Source organism: Aegilops tauschii, chromosome 7, assembly GCF_002575655.3.
Source record: "Aegilops tauschii subsp. strangulata cultivar AL8/78 chromosome 7, Aet v6.0, whole genome shotgun sequence".
Classification (NCBI taxonomy): domain Eukaryota; kingdom Viridiplantae; phylum Streptophyta; class Magnoliopsida; order Poales; family Poaceae; genus Aegilops; species Aegilops tauschii.
The window spans coordinates 473,180,099-473,195,923 of NC_053041.3; the positions used below are offsets into that span (position 1 = coordinate 473,180,099).

Below are 15,825 nucleotides of genomic sequence, written 5' to 3' on the forward strand. Positions count from 1 at the left end.
ATGTGTTGCTAAGGTCTACACCAACGGATTAGTATCCGTTGCCGTAGGTGGCGTTGGAAGGGTCTATAACAACACATATACTTGTGTTGGTAATCGGCGTTTAAAAGCGTTGCAAGATAGCAACATATATAGCTACAGCCAAACAACACTTCATATACGTTGTTGATTATCCTACACAAACTAATTTTCACATTACAAATTAGTGCAGCGCTTCCATCCATCTATACATAGCTTGAACAATTAATGGTATTTTATATATTATGAACAATAGTGCAAGGAGCAGCAATCCAATAAACAGAAAGATTTCATATATTTAATCAACTCGGTTGCATTACATGGAACACAATCTGAAAAAGATAGTACATGATCTCCTACATATTAAGCATGAAAATGACATTGTATAAGGTAAATCTAAAACTATCTTGTATTAGCCCCATTCTACACCTTTCCTATCAACAACTTAGCCATGCATCATCTTCGTCTTCATCACCCTTCATGCTGGATGACAAGCTTCTCTATGAACTTCCCGAGGATGCCTTCTATGACATTGTTATAGCATGAACGACCACCACCCTGCCCATTGTTCAGTACTGGAACTGACTGGCAGTGCGCCACTACAACAGATTAAATAGACAAAGTGAAAATTCAGCATGAGGAGATGGAAGCCACATGTACCACTTAAATATTCTAGGATTGATTATTTATAGAACGAACGCTCACATCAGTTCAGTGTACTATAAATGACCAAGAAAATCCTTGTCATTCCTTATTCCTAGCAGATGCTCGATTTAATTGTAACAAGAATGTATAACTGTGTACTAGGCGTGCCACTCTATTAGGCACTCCTATTTTTTCCCTCAACATTTTTCTTCTCTTTTGCCATATGTCGCAAGCCAAACACATATATTAAGATCATATATCCAATATATAGACATTCATGTCGTAATTAACATGGTTCCCTCTTAGTACAAAAAGAGAAGTCTCATCCTAAGATCAAAGATTAGTGACATTAAGGCATCTAGATTATAGTATACACAAAAACTGTAAATTGTATACTGCAATTGGATAGCTGCAAGTAACAGCCCCAAAACTGGGTTATCAATTTTTGAGCTGTTATTCCTTCCTGGCACTCATTTTCAAAATTTTCTCCTGAGTTTGCTGGATGACTCTGAGAAATTTTTGCCATTTCCAACCTTTCAAAACCTTGCTATGTCTTTTTCAGTGGGCAAGACCTCATTTGCCTCAGCTCAAACCCTCTCAAACCCTAATTCTAAATTATTGGAATTTAAAGATGGACTTTGTGATTACAAAGGAGCTATCATTTTCCTTGAGCTGTTGATCATCCCATCTGTCCCTGAGAACCTCCTATCCTTGTAAACCTTGCATATGCAAAAATATTGCCAAGTCCCATGCAATATTTTTGAATTATGATTTATTCATTTTCTTGCCTTTCTGAGGGATAAAATCCAAAGGCATATCTAGCCATCTCCAAAATTCATGAGAATTGGTGGAGTTGATATTTATGTCTAACACAAGCTCTGGCAAAGATATTTGCCATAATTAAATATGGAAAAATGTCTTTTCCTATTCAATACCAATATTGCATTTCTGCCACTTCCTAAAGGAACTACTATTTTTATAGCAGGAAAATTCTCACATAAATTGTGGAGCTTGCCCTTCCTATATAATCACAAGTTCCATCCTTGTTCCATGTTCCATAGTTCAAAATTTTGGCACATGATCCAATGCAAGTTTCTGCCTTCTCTGAAATTTTGCAAAGGAAGTGCTTTATTCCTAATTACAATTGAGCTGCAATTTGGTAGGGTGATTAACCTTCATAAATCACACATGAATACCAAAGATGAGCTCAATCCATTCATCTTAGCTCCCTGTGCAATTTTCCAAAGTTTCTGACCAGAATGTAACTTTGTGAAGGAAGTACCTTCATAGAGTTTTCAAATGGGATGAAACTTTTTCATCCTCTCAAGTATTCCAAATCATTAGCCTCCACCTAAATTCAGTTCAATTCATTGAACTATGAGAGCATATGAGCAATTCTTGGTTTCTGTCCAAATTTTCAGTTTGTGAAGCAAGTCTATTTTATCTTGCTCCATTATGGCTGAAAATATTCCTAAGCCTTCTCCTCTCCATACAACCTATCTCCAACCAATTTTGGCTCATTTCATGTAGCCAGTATTTTCTTGGATTTTTCCAAAGTTTCTAGGCAGATCTGATGCTTGTGAAACAAGTACCAATTTGGCAAGTCCATTTGGTATGATCTTTTTGCAGCATCTACATATGACCAAATAAGGAAGCTTTGCCAAGTTTTAGCCCAATCCATCACTCCTAGTGAATACGCTTTCCAAGTCAGAAAACGTATTCCCTGGGCACTTCGGCTCAAAATGCTTTTCCCTGTGCGGAAAACGTATTCGGCCCAAAGGCACGTTCAGTTTTTCCTCCAGGGGCCTGTTTGCTGAAAAAATTTCACCGATAGGTCCCTGAGCTTCAACCCTCCGTATCTTTTTACCAGTAGCTCCAAATTAGGTGATTCCAAAGACCACGTCTTTGTTTTGTCGAGCCCGTTCTGATGGAATCATTTTCACCATGTTTGCACATTCTGAAAATGACCATTTTGCCCTTGCCCGTAAACAGCCCCCTCCGAGAGAGAACTGTTTCCGGCAAATCTTTCCGCGATCGTTCCGCACTTTTTCCGGTGTAATCCTCAACCCCAGGCAAGCCAACCTCTTATCACGAGCCCCGAACTCGCATGTTGACTTTGCTGGCACCTCGCGTGTGTGCTTAGTTGCAGTAGTTTTTGTCTGTTTCGTCTGCCGTTATTTCAGTTGTGATATATGTTAGTACTGCTTGCTTACCTCTCATGATAGCTTTTTCCATGCTAGTTATATTGTTGTTGATAATATCATGCTTCTGTCTAGTTTAGTTCATGCCAGTAGTCTTGATGTTATGATGATTTTGTTGCACCTTCAATAAGCTAGTATCTAGTATTGTTATGTTTCATATGCTATAACTGTTCACTTGAGTAGCTTGATATTTGTTAATGCATTTGTTAGTTGCATGTTCATTGTTGCATTCTTGTTGAATATGCTCATAATATTGATGATGTTGGAGAAGTTAATAATATGACTTAATAACAAACCTCCTCCGCCATCACTGGGATATCATAGTGCCACCAAATCGAGCTTTCTCCAGTGCAACCACATTTACCTTGTGGGAAGGTCCTAGCTGGGTCTAGTGTCATGCCTCTCGCCGGTGCCTCCCGCGAGGGAAGGTTATGGGCGCGCTTACCCTGATCAGGTAGGCGGACATAAGCCTTGTGTGCCCGGGTTTGGTTTTGAGCTCATGTCCTCGTTTGGGACCGTTTTTCCACGACGGTGGCCGTCGGTACCTTTGGTAGGTATGGGGCCACCCAGGACCGAACCCTTAAGGGGTGTTGGTCGGAGTGGCCGGGAGGGCGTCATGGCAGTAGATCGGTTTTGTCGGAATGCTTTGGTCCGCGTGTATGGGAGTGCGAGACCAGGGTTCCGTGTGTGGGTAAAGTGCGCTACCTCTGCAGAGTGTATTCAATCTATCGATAGCCGCGTCCTCGGTCATGGGTACAGGTTCGTAGTAGGTCACACTATCGGGTCTCGGTCGAAATGGAGGATAAATCAACTAATAAATTATGTGATAACTAAGATGTGATAACTAATGTGATGGCTTGGACTATGAAATAATCGTGAGAAGTCACGATGATGTGTTGATATGACCCCGAGACGAGGTCTCGGTAAGTCATGATTGTGCTCCGAGGAGCCGTGGCAGAGTAAGTGATTGTGGCATAAGGTTATTACAACATGTCTTCATGGGAGGTAACTGGTAGTTTATTTTCAGCATAGTTTCATGATGCCATGCCCTGTTTTGATATGCTATGCTTTGCTGTTGTTATGATAGAAGTAAGTTTGATATGCCATCATAGTTGATGCTATGATGTTGTTCATGCCTAGTTTGAATTATGATTCTAGTTAATATCATGCCATGCTTAGAAGTTGTGTTGATGTAGACTGTTGCATATGCTTGGTTCTTGCTTTGTCTTCTGTTTGTTTGGATGCTATGTATTTGGTTGTCTTGCAAGTACATTCAATGTACTGACCTGGCGTGTCATGCCAGTTTTGTAGGTCGTTCGCTTGTTCCGTCGTGCTAGGTCGTAATCTTACCAGTCCTGTGCGTTATGGAGCCCAGCCTTAGTAAGACGCTGCCAAACCAAGACTTCCGCCGCCATTTATATGGACTTCCGCTGCCATGTAAATAGCCTTAGGGCTATGCCAGAAAATTGTATTCATCAATGATGTAATCTTATACACATGTATTTGATGAATATTATTGTACCTGGAATGCTGTATCATGGACCTGTCGTGCTTCAGGCGTAATCCCGGGCTGACGTGCGAAGGCCCCCTGCTCCATGCGGATCAGGGTGCCACAGGAGATGGTATCAGAGCAGCCAGGCTGGCATAGGTTATCCTAGCATTAGATCACCGCTACCATCAACCCATAATGACCCTAAGGGATTTGACCCATCCCTGGCATCCGTCATGGCCACTGTTAATCTACAGGTGGCGCAGTCGGGACCGACACGTCCTTACCCCGCTGTCCCCGCCTAGTTATACGTGGATTGAATAGCAACCCTATCCTTTCTGGTCGGCCGCACCGCGTACCCTTCACCATTAAGGAAAAGGGGCCACACCATGCGGGCATGTCCCGCATAGCCGCCTATAAAATCCCCCTTTCTGCTAGCCGTATCGCTCACCCCTCAGTCAGCCATGTCCCTGCAGAAAAGCTTAGCTAGTAGCTCCCCAGCCATGACTAGCACCTTCAAAGCTCCCAAGTTTTACACCTGCACCTTTGCCGTCAACCACCCTGGCTTCCCACCCCTTCTTACCGAGATGCTCACCAAAGCCTTTGGCTATAAGGCTAGCCCCGATTACCTGGTGTTCCAATCGACGGCCGTCCCTCACCTTCACCGCTATGATGCAAGAGTGCGCATCAGCCTAGGTCCCGCAGTAGATGGCTAGCCTTTGGTTTTTCAGGGTAGAGCCACGCCTACCTCTGATTTAGCCATTCAGGCCGCTGCTGTGGAAGCTATCCTATACCTCTAAACCAAGATCCCGCAAGTGGCAGAGAGGCGGGAGTTCTGCTTTTTCCCCGTGGTGACAGAAGCAGGAATTCAGTCTTCTCCCACTATCCAAGGAGATGACCCCGCAATCGCTCGCCTGGTGCAATATATCACTGCCCAGGGGATGATGATTTCTAAGATGCTCGCCGAATTTAGAACCCTGGACGACGATGCGGTACGAGTTGTTAAGGAAGCTTACCATGAGGCTCGTAAATTCGCATCTCAAGCCGTTCACCCCATGCCATCCGAACCAGTGCTACCCTCTTAGCCTGTGTTGTGGCCTAGACCCAACATCATCACCCTCGACAAGTCTCTTTTCTGGATCCATCAGCAGCATCTGCTTGGATCAATTTTAGCCACACCTCCAGCAGTCGAACCCCAACCCATAGTAGTGTCGGACGTTGAAGATGGAGATTGGCTCAGTCTTTGTCCTCCCGGAGAGCCCCAGCAAGGCCAGTCCTCTGCATGACCTCAGTCACGCAGTGAGATGACTCTGCGAGTAGGTCAGTCAGTCGGTTCATCTCCGATATGAGGATAGAACTATGTATCCTGGAGTGAGTAGTTTCGTTTAGCGCGTAGAGCGTTCGTGCTTTGTTGTACTGTTTGTAACCCGTAATGTGTTTGTGTATGCTTGCTTGCTTTTGAATTTTTGTGCTTGTTTTTGTTTGTCTCTCCGTCAAACAGAGATGTTTGACAGGGTTGGCAATGTGTGCTAACGAGATTTTAATCAGTAGATCACATACACTAAATAACATTGGCTCGTCCCAAGTCTTTAATAAAATGCGCGCTGGTGTAGGTATATGTATGCCAGGAGTACATATACCCACTAGCATTAAAACACCTTAGTATTATTTGTCTGATGTGTTTTTCATTGCATGTTTATTGCACCTGTGTGTTGTTAGTTTAGACTGCATTGCATACTGCACACATACCCGGTTCACCCACGAGTGCATTTAGGGCAGTACTCGGGGAAAACGCAAAGTCACATCCCTATCTCTATCTGTGCATACCCCGTGTGCCAGATTTTCCAAACACAGCGCCTCGAAGAGGCATTTTCATTTGGCCATTTCTCGTCCCTAATTCTTTTTCGTTAACCCAATTGCATTTTAGGAGAAACGTTGCCAGCTTTATTTCACTCGATCTAGTACAACCCCCCGATACATATTTCAACTCCGCCTCTACCCTGACACCTACATTTCGTGGAGCAATCCGCGAAATTTTCCCATGTCCTAGTCTGATTCCTGAGCTGGCACATCCCCCTCACCCGCATCCGAACCAAACCATCACCACCGTCACCGCCTTGAGTGGCGCAGGTAGATCGCCACCACCGTTCCACCGCAGCACGCGATTACTCCGCCGGCGCAACACGATGGAGGATCAAGCGTGGCAGAGGACCACCCCGTGCACCATCTTCTTCCACACCTCGAGCCACCGCAGCTGGCCGCGCGTTGCCTCGAGCTCGCTCATACATGATGATCATCAGCAGGATGATCGACGAGCCAATCAGAGTGCCCAGCAGTGCAGCTAGGAACCACCGCAACGCCACCAGGAACACAACCTCGCCGAAGGAGCTCGGCTCGATTTCGTCCAAACCGAATAGGTAGTAGAGCGGCATTGTGTTTGTGCATTGGAGGAGAGTCGCGCTGCCGTTTTTATAGCCCAACTCCGGTGTACGATGAGCGAGGTCCAGGAAAACCGCTCGTCGCTCGATCACTGGCGTCCAGGAGGCGAATCCGCGAGCAGTACCGACATGGTGCTGGCCCGCGACATGAGTGCTCGCTGCACCAGTGTCGTGCACGCCGCGCACTACGACACTAGGGTCCTCATCGCCCTAGGAGCTAGATGCGCGCTGCGCCAAGCCACACGCGGAGCAGCATCATAGGAGAAGCAACTAGCCGGAGGTAGAAGGAGCCTGCCAGTGGGCCCTGGACCCACGTGTCAGCAGGTGAAACCACTGTTCATTGGGGTGCATCCAGCATTTTTCGGGAGTCTGATCTCGAGTGCCCGTACCCGTGGATATAACCGTGTTTGCCCATATCTCTCCCTGGGTGTACCACTTATCGGTGCCCCAACTCGTTCGAATCCGACCAAAGGGTTAAAATTAACCCCGAGGCTTTTCCCCGGAGTAGTTATCTTTGCAATTGTGCTGTAACCCTAGGAATCTCGAGGACGAGATTCTTTTTAAGGGCGGAAGGTTTGTAACAGCCCCAAAATTGGGTTATCAATTTTTGAGTTGTTATTCCTTCCTGGCACTCATTTTCAAAATTTTCTCCTGAGTTTGCTGGATGACTCTGAGAAATTTTTGCCATTTCCAACCTTTCAAAACCTTGCTCATGTCTTTTTCAGTGGGCAAGACCTCATTTGCCTCAGCTCAAACCCTCTCAAACCCTAATTCCAAATTGTTGGAATTTAAAGATGGCCTTTGTGATTACAAAGGAGCTATCATTTTCCTTGATCTGTTGATCATCCCATCTGTTCCCTGAGAACCTCCTATCCTTGTAAACCTTGGATATGCAAAAATATTGCCAAGTCCCATGCAATATTTTTGAATTATGATTTATTCCTTTTCTTGCCTTTCCGAGGGATAAAATTCAAAGGCATATCTAGCCATCTCCAAGATTCATGAGAATTGGTGGAGTTGATATTTATGTCTAATCCAAGCTATGGCAAAGATATTGGCCATAATTAAATATGGAAAAATGCCTTTTACTATTTAATACCAATATTGCATTTCTGCCACTTCCTAAAGGAACTACTATTTTTATAGTAGGGAAAATTCTCACATAAATTGTGGAGCTTGCCCTTGCTATATAATCACAAGTTCCATCCTTGTTCCATGTTCCATAGTTCAAAATTTTGGCACATGATCCAATGCAAGTTTCTGCCTTCTCTGAAATTTTGCAAAGGAAGTGCTTTATTCCTAATTCCAATTGAGCTGCAATTTGGTAGGGTGATTAACCTTCATAAATCACACATGAATACCAAAGATGAGCTCAATCCATTCATCTTAGCTCCCTATGCCATTTTCCAAAGTTTCTAACCAGAATGTAACTTTGTGAAGGAAGTACCTTCATAGAGTTTTCAAATGGGATGAAACTTTTTCATCCTCTCAAGTATTCCAAATCATTAGCCTCCACCTAAATTCAGTTCAATTCATTGAACTATGTGAACATAGGAGCAATTCTTGGTTTCTGTCCAAATTTTCAGTTTGTGAAGCAAGTCTATTTTATCTTGCTCCATTATGGCTGAAAATATTCCTAAGCCTTCTCCTCTTCATACAACATATCTCCAACCAATTTTGGCTCATTTCATGTAGCCAGTATTTTCCTGGATTTTTCCAAATTTCTGGTGAGATCTGATGCTTGTGAAACAAGTACCAATTTGGCAAGTCCATTTGGTATGATATTTTTGCAGCATCTACATATGACCAAATAAGGAAGCTTTGCCAAGTTTTAGCCCAATCCATCACTCCTAGTGAGTGCTTCTTCATCATTTGCTTTCTGGGTCAGATTTGGCATTTGAACTGCAGCTATGCTAAATCCTTGCCCAAATCCCTTCCAACTTTCCAGGACCGTAGTCCTTGCTATACTAAACCTCCTAGACGACCAGTTTTGCCCTTAACCTTTCTGTGTTGATCGCCAGGATGTTGCCAAGTTTGCAACAGCAAACTTGTCGAGCCTGTTTCCCTCTGCTCACTACACCTTTGCTCGTTCCATCACTTCAGTCTTAATGAGCGTTGGAGGGACTACGCTGTAGACATCATTTGGCACCAAGTAGACGACCAGATTATGCGTTGTCGGTGGTGACCACGGGCAGTGCCAGCCAAATCGGTGGTCTAGCCACTGCTGGCCACAGTAGTGCATCTCCGGCTAGCTCTGGCTTGTCCAAGCTTGTCAACCAGCTCAGCCTCATCGTCGCCGTGCGCCTTGGCCCGTTTCCCCCTTCGTTTGCTTCCTCGTTGAGCCATCGCCGTCGCTGAGCACAGTGCACGCCCGTGCACCGTCGTCTTCCTCGTTCTTGTCCCCTTCTCCCTCTCATCCGCGAGCGCCCCTCGTCTCCGTGAGCCCCTGCGCGTCGTCCGCATCCCCCTCGTCGTGTCACCATCGTTTCCCGTGGCCTTTGGCCGTGCATGCATGTCGCCGGCGCGCGGACACGTAGCCGTGCCGCGTGTCACCTCCTCCCCTCCCCTAGAGCACATCCCCGCGGCTATTTAAGCCCGTCCCGAGCTCCCTCGCAGTCCTCAAGCCTCCCCAAGCACTTCACTCGTCCCCGGAGTCGCTCTCCGATCCCCACCATCGCCATGGCCGCAGTTTCAGGCTCTGCTCGATCTCGGCAATGCCGTGCCCCCCTCGCCGTTCCACCACCACCTATGCGTTCCCCGAGGTCCGGCGCACCTCCCCGTAGCCTTGCCCACCTAGTTCCCCCACCGGAGCCCCCTGTTCGCTGGAGTCCGAAGACCACCTCTGCCGCGAGCCCTGCTACTCCTTCTCCCGTGCTCCTCGCCGGCAACGGACACCACCACGGGATGCGCCTCTTGCTCCTGAGCTCGTGGATAGGTCGGCCGTCGTCTGAGGCGGCCGGAGCCGCCGGCAATCGCAGTGGAGGCGGGCGTCTCCCTCGGCCAGGCGCGCGTACGCGCAGGAGGAAGAAGCCAGGCCAGGCGGGCCCCACCTTACGGGACCCACCTGTCGGTGAGAGGAAGGCGTGGCCCCGCTAATCACGTCGAATAAGTGGACGCGCCCGCCCGCGGAAGCCATTTCCCTACTCTGGAAACGTATTCCTCGTGAATACGCTTTCCAAGTCAGAAAACGTATTCCCTGGGCACTTCGGCTCAAAATGCGTTTCCCTGTGCGGAAAACGTATTCGGCCCAAAGGCACGTTCAGTTTTTCCTCCAGGGGCCTGTTTGCTGAAAAAATTTCACCGATAGGTCCTTGAGCTTCAACCCTCCGTATCTTTTTACCCGTAGCTCCAAATCAGGTGATTTCAAAGCCCACGTCTTCGTTTCGTCGAGCCCGTTCTGATGGAATCATTTTCACCATGTTTGCACATTCTAAAAGTGACCATTTTTCCCTTTCCCGTAAACAGCCCCCTCCGAGAGAGAACTGTTTCCGACAAATCTTTCCGCGATCGTTCGCACTTTTTTCGGAGTAATCCTCGACCCCAGGCAAGCCAACCTCTTATCATGAGCCCCAAACTCGCATGTTGAATTTGCTGGTACCTCGCGTGTGTGCTTAGTTGCAGTAGTTTTTGTCTGTTTCGTCTGCCGTTATTTCAGTTGTGATATATGTTAGTACTGCTTGCTTACCTCTCATGATAGCTTTTGCCATGCTAGTTATATTGTTGTTGATAATATCATGCCTCTGTCTAGTTTAGTTCATGCCAGTAGTCTTGATGTTATGATGATTTTGTTGCACCTTCAATAAGCTAGTATCTAGTATTGTTATGTTTCATATGCTATAACTGTTCACTGGAGTAGCTTGATATTTGTTAATGCATTTGTTAGTTGCATGTTCATTGTTGCATTCTTGTTTAATATGCTCATAATGTTGATGATGGTGGAGAAGTTAATAATATGACTTAATAACAAACCTCCTCCGCCATCACTGGGATATCATAGTGCCACCAAATCGAGCTTTCTCCAGTGCAACCACATTTACCTTGTCGGAAGGTCCTAGCTGGGTCTATTGTCATGCCTCTCGCCGGTGCCTCCCGCGAGGGAAGGTTATGGGCACGCTTACCCTGATCAGGCAGGTGGACATAAGCCTTGTGTGCCCGGGTTTGGTTTTGAGCTCATGTCCCCATTTGGGACCGTTTTGCCACGACGGTGGCCGTTGGTACCTTTGGTAGGTACGGGGCCACCCAGGACCGAACCCTTAATGGGTGTTGGTCGGAGTGGCCGGGAGGGCGTCATGGCAGTAGATCAGTTTTGTCGGAACGCTTTGGTCCGCACGTATGTGAGCGCGAGACCAGGGTTCCGTAGTGTGGGTAAAGTGCGCTACCTCTGCAGAGTGTATTCAATCTATCGATAGCCGCATCCTCGGTCATGGGCACAGGTTCGTAGTAGGTCACACTATCGGGTCTCGGTCGAAATGGAGGATAAATCAGCTAATAAATTATGTGATAACTAAGATGTGATAACTAATGTGATGGCTTGGACTATGAAATAATCATGAGAAGTCACGATGATGTGTTGATATGACCCCGAAACGAGGTCTTGGTAAGTCACGATTATGCTCCAAGGAGCCGTGGCAGAGTAAGTGATTGTGGCATAAGGTTATTACAACATGTCTTCATGGAAGGTAACTGGTAGTTTATTTTCAGCATAGTTTCATGATGCCATGCCCCGTTTTGATATGCTATGCTTTGCTGTTGTTATGATAGAAGTAAGTTTGATATGCCATGATAGTTGATGCTATGATGTTGTTTATGCCTAGTTTGAATTATGATTCTAGTTAATATCATGCCATGCTTAGAAGTTGTGTTGATGTAGACTGTTGCATATGCTTGGTTCTTGCTTTGTCTTCTGTTTGTTTGGATGCTATGTATTTGGTTGTCTTGCAAGTACATTCAATGTACTGACCTGGCGTGTCATGCCAGTTTTGTAGGTCGTTCGCTTGTTCCGTCGTGCTAGGTCGTAATCATGCCAGTCCTGTGCGTTATGGAGCCCAGCCTTAATAAGACGCTGCCAAACCAAGACTTCCGCCGCCATTTATATGGACTTCCGCTGCCATGTAAATAGCCTTAGGGCTATGCCAGAAAATTGTATTCATCAATGATGTAATCTTATACACATGTATTTGATGAATATTATTGTACCTGGAATGCTGTATCATGGACCTGTCGTGCGTCAGACGTAATCCTGGGCTGACGTGCGAAGGCCTCCTGCTCCATGCGGATCGGGGTGCCACACTGCAAATTTAAGATAGCCACACACACACTGTTATTTTTTGCCCAGCCAACTAAATAAAGAAGAGTAACTTCAACTAACCTCACAAATAGAAAACTTGAACTAAGATAATGGAAACTGATTGTGTCATATTACATTCAGGTGTGCATTTTGTTACACAAAGCTGCTGCAGACCAACAAAAATCCCTGTGCAAGAAATATTGGTGAAATCACCATATTTGAGCATTTTATACTACTAGTCATTAACCCGTGCATTCGCACGTGCTAATGTTTATCTTGTGTGGCATTGTAGGTTTTCACCTCTTAACTTTCTACCTAGAAATCTTTACCAGTAGTCTATAGTTTTGTGCGATGTTTGTTTCTACCTTTTAATGAACCTTTTCATCTAAATTTGCAGTTCAACATCGAACTCGCTACCTATAGTACAATACTCGAGCGATAAAAATAAATAGTTCAAAAGTTTTGACATGACGACTTTCATTTTTAGAACAATATATACCAGGAAATAACTAAATTTTTTTAGGGTGAGGAAATAACTAAATTGATTTTCTTGTAAAACTTAAACTATGGCCTGCTATCTTACTAATAGTAACATTGTAATTGTTCTCACTGTTCACATTACATTCAATTTCTATATGATTTAGATAAAAATAAGCTAAACATCTCCCACAAAAAGGTAACCATATTTTAATATATAATGAAGGGAATTATAATGTTTTGTCTGCCGCTTGAGCATACAGTTCTTTCTTTGTTAGGAAAAAAAAATTGATCCAGAGTCTAAAATAGATGCCCTACAGTATAAGAAATAAGGTTGGGGTTTGAAACATATTGGGTTCTATATAGATCAGTCCAAAGGAACTGACTTGACTCATCCTCATATCTCGACAAACTGTTCTCAAATGGGGTATATCGAAGCATGTACATTAGTAGATTAAAGTATGGTTTGAATAAGCATGGAAAAACATTAACACTGCTATGTAGTGAACGCTCCACAAAAGTTTCAAGCGCACCATACCTTGCATTGCATTGATGCGTTCGCAAGAATTAAAGCATTGCTCTGGTTCCCTGCAAGAGCATCTCTTTGACAGCAAGCTAGAGGCCAACACCTGTAACTACACTGGATTAATCGTACTCAGCCCTTCCTTTAAACTAGCTGCAAGTGTTTCCTTCCCACCCACGTGTGCATCGCACTCGATCGTACTCACCTCCGGTACAACGGACGCCCTTTCCCCTCTAGGCGAATTGCTTCCAGCAGACGAACATGCCACCAGTGAAAATATTCTGAAAGATATAGCCATCTCGTCTCTCCGATTAACACCCCACGCAGATCATTACCTGAAAGATATAGCCATCTCGTCGGTTATGTTTCCTAGGGGACTAATGAAAGATGACAAGCTGCATAAAAAATAATCATACATTGAAATTAATTAATTAGAAGGGAAAACGGTGTGAGCTGTACATATAATGAACATTGTTGTATGTAATGAGATGCATAGACATGAACGATGCATAAGAACCATGTTTCGCATTGTCGCGATTTCAATCAGAGTCATACATGGTGGCAGTACTACGAGACAGGGATAGAGGTACACAAGTAAGCGCTCAGTGTTATGCAGTCTCAGAGACAGGAAGGAAAAGGGAGGGGACAAACTGTCATGTTAGGCATCCTCTGATTAACAAGTGCAGCGACATTGATGTCGTTGCTGGGATGTGGATCAAGATGAGTAATCAAGGTAGCGTCGATTGTCGTCAGATTGGGCGGCAAAGAATTCGCCATGACCTGCCACAGAAAGAACCAAATAGTGTAAGAGAAGAGCGGGTCAGAGGAGGAGAGTCTTGCTGAATCGTCAGCGGCGTCGGAGTCAAGATTGCTGAGGCGGATCAGCACCACCATGGCCGAGCTTGGAGCGGCGCGTGCAGAGACGTAGCGCGGGGCTGTAGGGTGACAAAGCGGATGAGGCGCGGCCGCTGGCGACCTATGGTAACTAGGGTTGCTGTGGCCCGCATGTAGGGGCGCGGAGGAAGTCGCCATGGCGGGGGATCAAGGGGAGGGCAGTGAGGAGTAGCCGTTTCTGTGAGCGGCGGCGCAACAAGCGCCGGAGCAAGCCAGAATCAGAGGTGGCGGCGGCGGCAACGTTGTGGTCACGGAGAGAAGAGATTTGCTTGGCGGCGTGCTTCTTGGACGGAGGAGGTTGAGATAATGTGGAGATTTTTTTCTGTGGATACTGTGAAGGTGGGTACGGGGAGGTTAGCAAATCATGGGAGGTGGGAGGTGGGACATTTTGACCCAACAACGGATAGGTATGTTTCCTTGCTAGCCATGCGTTGTTGTAGGGTTTTTGTTGTTGTAGTGGACCTACTAATACCGCGACTTGCCTAATGGCTAAAGTTGATGTGGGTTGTCTTTGGCATCACTGACTAGCCCATGTCAATATGAGATCTTTGCAAAGTCTTCTCAAGGGAGACCACGTTCGTGGACTAACAAATGTGTGTTTTGCCAAAGACCGTGCTTGCGGTGCTTTTCTTGAAGGAAAGTTACATGAGACGACTCACCGACCCTCAATATCATCTACTCAAAGAGGCCCTTGGAGCTCCTCCACATGGATCTCTTTGGTCCTCCATCTTATGATAGCCTTGGAGGAAGAAAGTATTGCTTGGTGATTATGCATGATTACTCAAGATATAAATGGGTATACTTCTTCAAGAAGAAGAGTGAGACACAACAAACCATCATCGACTTTGCAAATGAAGCTCAACGTCAATATGAAGCAAAGATTTTGTTGATTCAAAGTGACAATGACACCGAGTTCAAGAACTACACCTTGGATGTGTTTTCTTAGTGATGAGGGGATCAAGCATCAATACTCTGCACCATATACCCGTCAACAAAATGGTGTAGCGGAGAGGAAGAACCGGACGTTGATGGACGCGGCAAGGACCCTGATGGCAGAATTCAAATCTCCATACAACTTTTGGGCCGAAGCCATCAACACCGCATGTCATGCATCCAATCGGCTCTACCTCCGCAAAGGCTTGAACAAGACTCCGTATGAGATACTTACCGGTAACAAGCCCAACCTCAAGTACTTCTGAGTGTTCGGTTTTAAGTGTTTCATCCTCAACAATGGTGTTCGTTTATCTAAATTTGAACCTAGAGCTTAAGAGGGCATATTTGTTGGTTGTGCTACAAACTCTCATGCTTACTGTGTCCTCAACAAGTCCACCGTACTCATTGAGGAGACATGTAACATGGAGTTTGATGAAAATAATGGCTCCCAAGTGGAGCAAAGTGGTATTTGTGATGTAGGTGATGAAATTCCTCCTCAAGCCATAAGAAGAATGGGGATTGGTCAAATACTCCCCATTGAGGAACCCCTTGTGGCCGAAGGAGAAGGACAATGCTCTACTCATGTGGAGCCATCACCGACACTAGATCCACACGCTTCCAAAGAACAAGTGAAGGCCCTCAACCAAGTGAACAAGATCAAGGGCAAGATCAAACCCATGATGATGGTGATCCACCAAGTGATGCTCAAGATCAAGTTCATGACTCCGAGCAAGCTCAAGATCAAGAGAAAGCTCAAGACGGTGCTCAAGATGACGATCCTCAAATTCCTATTGAGGAGCTATTGGAGCACCGAGCCGCCAAAGTTGCTTCCAATCTCAAGCACCAACAACATGTCATGGAGAATGTGCTTGGAAGCTTAATAAAAAGGGTAACCATTCGTAGACAATTAACAAACTTTCGTG

At 45.5% G+C, this 15,825-nt stretch overlaps 1 long non-coding RNA gene across 5 annotated transcripts; it reads right to left on the bottom strand.

Moving 5' to 3' along the window:
* Positions 1-291: 291 nt before the first annotated feature.
* LOC109742392 (uncharacterized) lies at positions 292-14,299 on the bottom strand. 5 transcript variants are annotated; one of them, XR_012189293.1, is made up of 7 exons: positions 13,967-14,299; positions 13,727-13,855; positions 13,281-13,410; positions 13,091-13,181; positions 11,985-12,077; positions 11,749-11,915; positions 292-614 (listed from the first exon to the last, which is right to left on the bottom strand). It is a non-coding gene; the product is annotated as an uncharacterized lncRNA (long non-coding RNA). The 5 variants fall into 5 exon arrangements; XR_012189294.1 differs by having other exon boundaries at positions 11,749-11,892; positions 13,964-14,299; XR_006666076.2 differs by having other exon boundaries at positions 13,964-14,299.
* Between the last annotated feature and the right edge of the window lie 1,526 nt (positions 14,300-15,825).